Consider the following 5,852-nt stretch of genomic DNA (forward strand, 5'->3'; position numbering starts at 1 on the left):
TATGTGTCTGTGAGTCTGTGGGTATCTGTGTGTCTGTTCCTGTGTCTGTGCCTGTGTCTGTGTATATTTCTCTCTTATTCTGTCTTATATTATCTCCCTTTCTCTTGTTCTCTATCTCTGTCTCTCATTGGTACTTATTTTTGATTGACTTATTTAAACTTTGTGTTATGGTTCAAATTCACTACAGAGATTATTATCATAAAAGTGAAGTTTGTTATGATACATATTGTCAGTTTATGGATGAGTAACTGTGCTTGTTTAGGGAATTAAATTGAAGCCTGGACCTAGAGCATGAGTTCAGGACAGTACCTATTTCAACTTTAGTAAAGTGAATATACTTGGTTCATTGGGGAAAATGTGAGTACTGTCAAGCTAGCTTGTGATCCAGAAATACAGATTAAGAGGCAGATAGTTAACAGTAGCATTTATATTCAATGTTAATATTTGCAGTACATATAGGAAGTAGCATTATATATCATTGAGTATAGCCAGGAGCATATTCCTTTGGGTTGCTATGAGTATAATTTCTAAATAAAATGTTCTTTTGTGTGCAAATGTGGTTTGAATGAGAAACTGTTTTAAGTCATGGTCAGAGAATGCAGCTTTAGTTATATTTATCAAATTTTCAAGTTAAAACATCCCTTATCTTGGTTTTCCTACTGTACTGTGTTTCAGATGAGAATTCCTGACCACACAAAATACACATGCATAGCAAGGCTGAAAGATATTTTGTCTATCATTTCATGAAAAGTGAGAAAAATGGGGCTCAGTCACTAGGAGCTGCCTGTCCAAGGAACATAACACAGGGTGTATAGTGTTTTAATATGAATAGAATAATTTTTACCCACTTCACCTTTTTGAATTCAATTACTATGGATATTGTAATACTTTCCAGAACTTTACAAAAGCTGTGTGTAAATGTCTAGGACACTAGCATGGCTCGCTATAGGGATTACTAACTGGCACGTTATGCGTGTACACGTGTGCAACAAGGCTGGAATTGTGCTTCTAGGTGAAAGCCCTTGTTGTTTAACATGAGTGATGAGGACATTGTGCAATCACAGGTTGACAAACCCACCAATTATCTTCAACCAAACCCTCTTTACAAGCTTCACGTTTATATTCCAAACTACTTATTTGGCATCTTGGTTTAGATATTTTATGAACACCTCAAATTTAACACATCCCACACAAACTCCATGCCTTTTTGCATTAGTCCTTTTAGTCATGGCCCTGTCTTCCAAGCCTTTGGAAGGAAACATAAAGCTGATTTGTATGTACTGCTCCGACTTAGCTTACTCATTTCCTTGTTCAGAAGGTACAGCCCTACTCATACCTTTCAAACAACCAGATTCCTGCCCCTGGTTGTTCTAGTCTGTTCTTTGTGACCAGAGTATATTCTATTCAACCTCTCCACAACTTCAATCTATAGTGATGTGTCACAGCAATAATCATTATCTTTAAAGGTGTGTTAGAACACTATTCTCAGCTTTATTACCAAAGTTATTTCTGACAGTGTTAAACCCATAACTTAGCATTCTTGTTTTATAATGTATTCTATTTGTATTCACGGGGTTGTTCATGTTCCACAGCGACGATCCACCCTACACTTAGACTTCTTTGACCCTTCAATGATGATCTGAACTGTCACTGCCTCACATGGGCAGCTTGTGTTTCCTCTTTATATTGAATTTCCTGGCTCCAAGGGTATATGTGGATTTTCCACTACTATACTTGGCACTTGCTTTTTTATTATTTGTACAACATATGTATATTTTCAGTCAGACACCAACAGCCTTTGTTCAATAACAGCTCTTAGTGCACTGCATATGGCCTGGCACATGAAAGTGCTAAGCAACTGCAGAAAACTCACAGAACCGCCTTGGTCTACTCTCAGGTTGAAGGCTGCTCTCTAAACCACTTGTTACCTCTCTCATTGTTTTTCCTAGGGTTGGCTTCACAATAAAGCTTCCCATATATTATGGAACATTGACAATCTTTACTCATGTCTGCCCTGTGGTCAGAGTTCAACTGGAATGATTTTAAACAGTTCAGACTTTTATTTAAAATCTGGATATACCAGCTCTTTACTGTTTGAAACTTGGCTGGAATCATTTCAATGAAGTTCCTTGAAAATGTGTTCCCTTTTAATTTTCTCACTATCACCTGCCTGTGGCCTACAATTCCAAAATTCCTATGTAGTTCATTCAGAAGTTAATTGAAGCTTGAAAGGCAGAAATTGAAAATAATGGGCAGATCTCTACTCAAACAAACTTCACTATTCTTAGGTGTCTCCAGATTATCTAAATGAAACATTCCTGGGTTCTGAGCAAAAATATATGCAATGCCTATTTGTTTAATACTTTTGTTGTTCATTAAGAACACTACATATTACTAGAAAGTGTGTAATTTATTGATACCGCCTGAATTCATCACACAGCAGCGACCTCTGTGATGCAGTGTCTGTAATGATTCCATGTTTACAAGGGGGCCATGCCTAATCTCATCATCACTACTAAACCTAAGCATTAAAGTAAAGAGGCAGCACGTACATTTCTGAAATAAAATTATATTTAAAATAAATCTATAGAGTATGAAGTTTAATTATAGTATTTTGTCCTAGGTAATGTAAGTCCTGACATGATTACTTCATTCATGAATTCCTGCTACAATTTGTAGAAAAAACCACAGAAAAGCTAAATAGTCAATTTTATATGTATTTTACTCCCACAAAATAAGGTAATTTTTAGTTCATGAAAGTTATTTCTAATCAATTTACTGCTGGTACCCACATAGTGACTTAGCCCAAAGTGCCACAACCAATATGTGCATGTTTTACCACTGAAACAGAGGCACAAAGCTGGGGAAAGTAAAATGGGACAAAGCAATGCTTTGTTGATGTCCCTTTCACACAATTGTAAATTTGCTGGAATCATGCCAAATGGTAACACTTGACATCATATCCATTCTGTTGTTATAAACCAGGGCTGGTACAAAGCAACTTTCCACGGCATAATGGCTGCTGTTTTTGCTTAAAATTAATTGCACATGTGTTTAATTATATAGCAGCTCTTGAAAGTGATTATATAAAATGTTATTTCTTCTTGGTCTTGCTCTCATCTCTCAAATTATAGTTCTCTATCTCTGAAAGCAACAATGAATTTTAATAAAGGGCATGTTTTGCAAATTGCTGCTCCCAGGATGCTGCCACTGACTAAAAAGCTTCTTTTAGAAAATGAATGAAGTTCTATTGTCTTTGTTCACTTGCTAGAGAGATTAGAATTACTTTTCAAAGCCTCCAGAGGGCGCTGAGATTATAGTCAGTTGAGATTGGAGAGCGGCCACCACTTTGCAGGGGCCTTTATCATCATCCACTTAAGTCTGCAGACTTCGGTTTTGTTGTTCGTGCTTAGGACACTGGTGCTTGTTTGTTTGTTTTTGTTTGCTGGGTCCCTCTTCCTCGAATGTGCCTCCCTTTGGCTGAGTGTCACCACAGCTTGGCCGGTAGCAGTAGGAAGGGTGCCAATCTCCAAACCCTGGAAAGTAGAACAGGGCGAGAAAAGGCAGACATGCCTGGTCGCACTCTGCTGGTGTGGAATGAGGGCCTTAGATTCTTCCCTACTTTGTCATTGTGGCTCAGTGGGCTTAAGCATACCGTGCTGCCTTCTGCCTAGGTCTTGATGAGGATCAAAGCCCATCTTTACCATCTGTTGCGTAATAGAATCTGTAGGAGTCAGCAGAAAAGCTCCCACTTGACTAAGCATGTCTCTTCACTGTAGGGCAAAGGGTAAGGAGGGTATCTCACGTGGCTGGACTACGAATCCCTTAACATCCATGCCTCTTTTCTACTCCTATAACAACGGACCAAGGATATGCTGCGAATAAAACTGTTACAGGCTCAATATGCGCCTTACCCCCTCTCTCTCCACTCCTGCAATGACTATATCACATGTGTGCTGCTATAAAGAAAGGAAATCATCATCAGTTATCAAAGGTGACCAGATGATGCTTCTCAACTCTCCTGATGGAGCAGAGTAGGTCTGGCTGGCAGAGAGAGAGAGAGAGAGAGAGAGAGAGAGAGAGAGAGAGAGAGAGAGAGAGAGAGAGAGAGAGAGAGAGAGACCTGCTTCAAGTGCAGCATCTAAAGAGACTGCCAGAACCTGGTATCCTCTTGGCTGGGTCTCATCCGTGGTGCAACCACATAGTCTCTCTTTGGAGACTGCCCTTCCTAGAAAGATTTGTTTATAGAGACTTTGCATAGGGTTACTTTGCCTAAATGATTTGTTGCAGCCTTGATATTGGAGAACCACAGCCTTAATAGATAGGATTACTAGTTTTGTCTTATCCACTCCATCCTTATTAAAGAATTCACACAGCACACCATGAGGATCAGATATCCAAAAATGTGTCTATAGCACTGAGGATCCAGGAGGATATTGGCGGGGGACTTCAGGATAGGCATAATACTTTAGAAGAAGTAGTCCCCTTTATGAAATGTCAAATTCAAAACATTAAGAGCAGGCCCTCAGTGCATTACCATTCACTGTTCCATTGGGTTATCATAACCACTTTGAAATATAATACTGCTGAACATGACTGGTCTAAAATTCAGTCTCATTTAAAGGGGCTTTAGAACAATTCTAATTTGGCTTTGGATACAGATTCTCTACATCACAAGGTCATGGATATTAGTAATTCTAGAATGGGAGATGCCAGGTGGGAACAGAATGACATGGTTCCTGCCCCTGGGATAGGGCCATGGGATTTGGGCCTCCACAAGTGTCCATGGCTGCCATGGGCATTAGACTTGTTTGTGTAATAGTGTACTTATTTTTACCTTTCTCCAAGGAATGTCCTCTCTGTTAACGACTCCATGATAATTTGAGACAGCATGAGTTAGAAGATGAAGATATGGCTATTGTCTTAGCAAAATGGTAAATGCTGGGACCTTCAGGACAGTCCTTAAGGCTGTGGAAAGAGCTCTAACACATGAGTTTGAAATATATAATTTCTCAACTATGCAAAAAATAAGGAAACAATATGAATTATTAGGAGTTTCACAGATCTAAAGGAACTGATGAAGCTAGCCTGAGCCAGCTTGAGAGGAAGATGCAAAGACAGGTAGATACAAATGCAGACAGATTCCTGAGTTACTGTGAGTCCAGGCCCAGGCATATTAGAAATGGTAATTTTAGGATCCCACCCAGCTTAACAGAGACAGGCAGATCTCTGAATTCCTTTGCAATATTAAAAGGAAATGTTTGCTTGTGATCTCTTAAGGAGCTAAGGTGGAGGATGGGGTTGCTGATTCCTAGAATAATCAAAATGAAATCTGAAGTAAATGACTGGCTTGATATGTAAAATAAAGACTGGGCTTATGATCTGCTTGAGATGAGCTAGCAGAAAGCTAAAAAAGTTCTTTAGAATTTTTCTCAAGTGAGATCTGTGCTATCTGGAGATCTCTGGAGAGTGAAAGAGTTCTTCAAGAATTTTTTCTAACAGGATTTCTGAGTTGGTCAGAAATCCCAAGAATTACTTAGAGAGCTGACATAGCTCTTTTAGAGCTATACAGAGAAGGATGTCTGAAAAGAGAACACAGCTCTCTTAGAAATGTTTCTGGCTGTCTAATTTTGATCAGAAAACACAAAAATTTTAGAATTTTTGTAACAGGATTTCTGATTTGGTCGAAGACCCAAAAATAGCCTCTTTATCCAGATAGCTTTTAGAATTTTAACCTGCAGAGAGAGCGGTCCCAACCAGAGAGTTTAAAGAATAGCAAGAAAAGTCTGCATAGAGCAAAACAGAGCACACATACTGAGAAAGAGAGGGGGGAGAGGGAGAGGGAGAGGGAG

The 5,852-nt window shown here is 39.1% G+C and overlaps 1 protein-coding gene and 1 non-coding gene across 7 annotated transcripts in view; one reads left to right on the top strand and one right to left on the bottom strand.

Annotated features, from left to right (window-relative positions):
- Csmd3 (CUB and Sushi multiple domains 3) overlaps positions 1-5,852 on the bottom strand; it is a 1,179,548-nt gene that overhangs the window by 947,226 nt on the left and 226,470 nt on the right. The window lies entirely within an intron of this gene.
- LOC116082877 lies at positions 5,468-5,529 on the top strand. The gene has a single exon (XR_004115498.1). It is a non-coding gene; the product is annotated as a U7 small nuclear RNA (small nuclear RNA).

This window comes from Mastomys coucha, unplaced genomic scaffold (assembly GCF_008632895.1).
Source record: "Mastomys coucha isolate ucsf_1 unplaced genomic scaffold, UCSF_Mcou_1 pScaffold7, whole genome shotgun sequence".
NCBI classification, from domain to species: domain Eukaryota; kingdom Metazoa; phylum Chordata; class Mammalia; order Rodentia; family Muridae; genus Mastomys; species Mastomys coucha.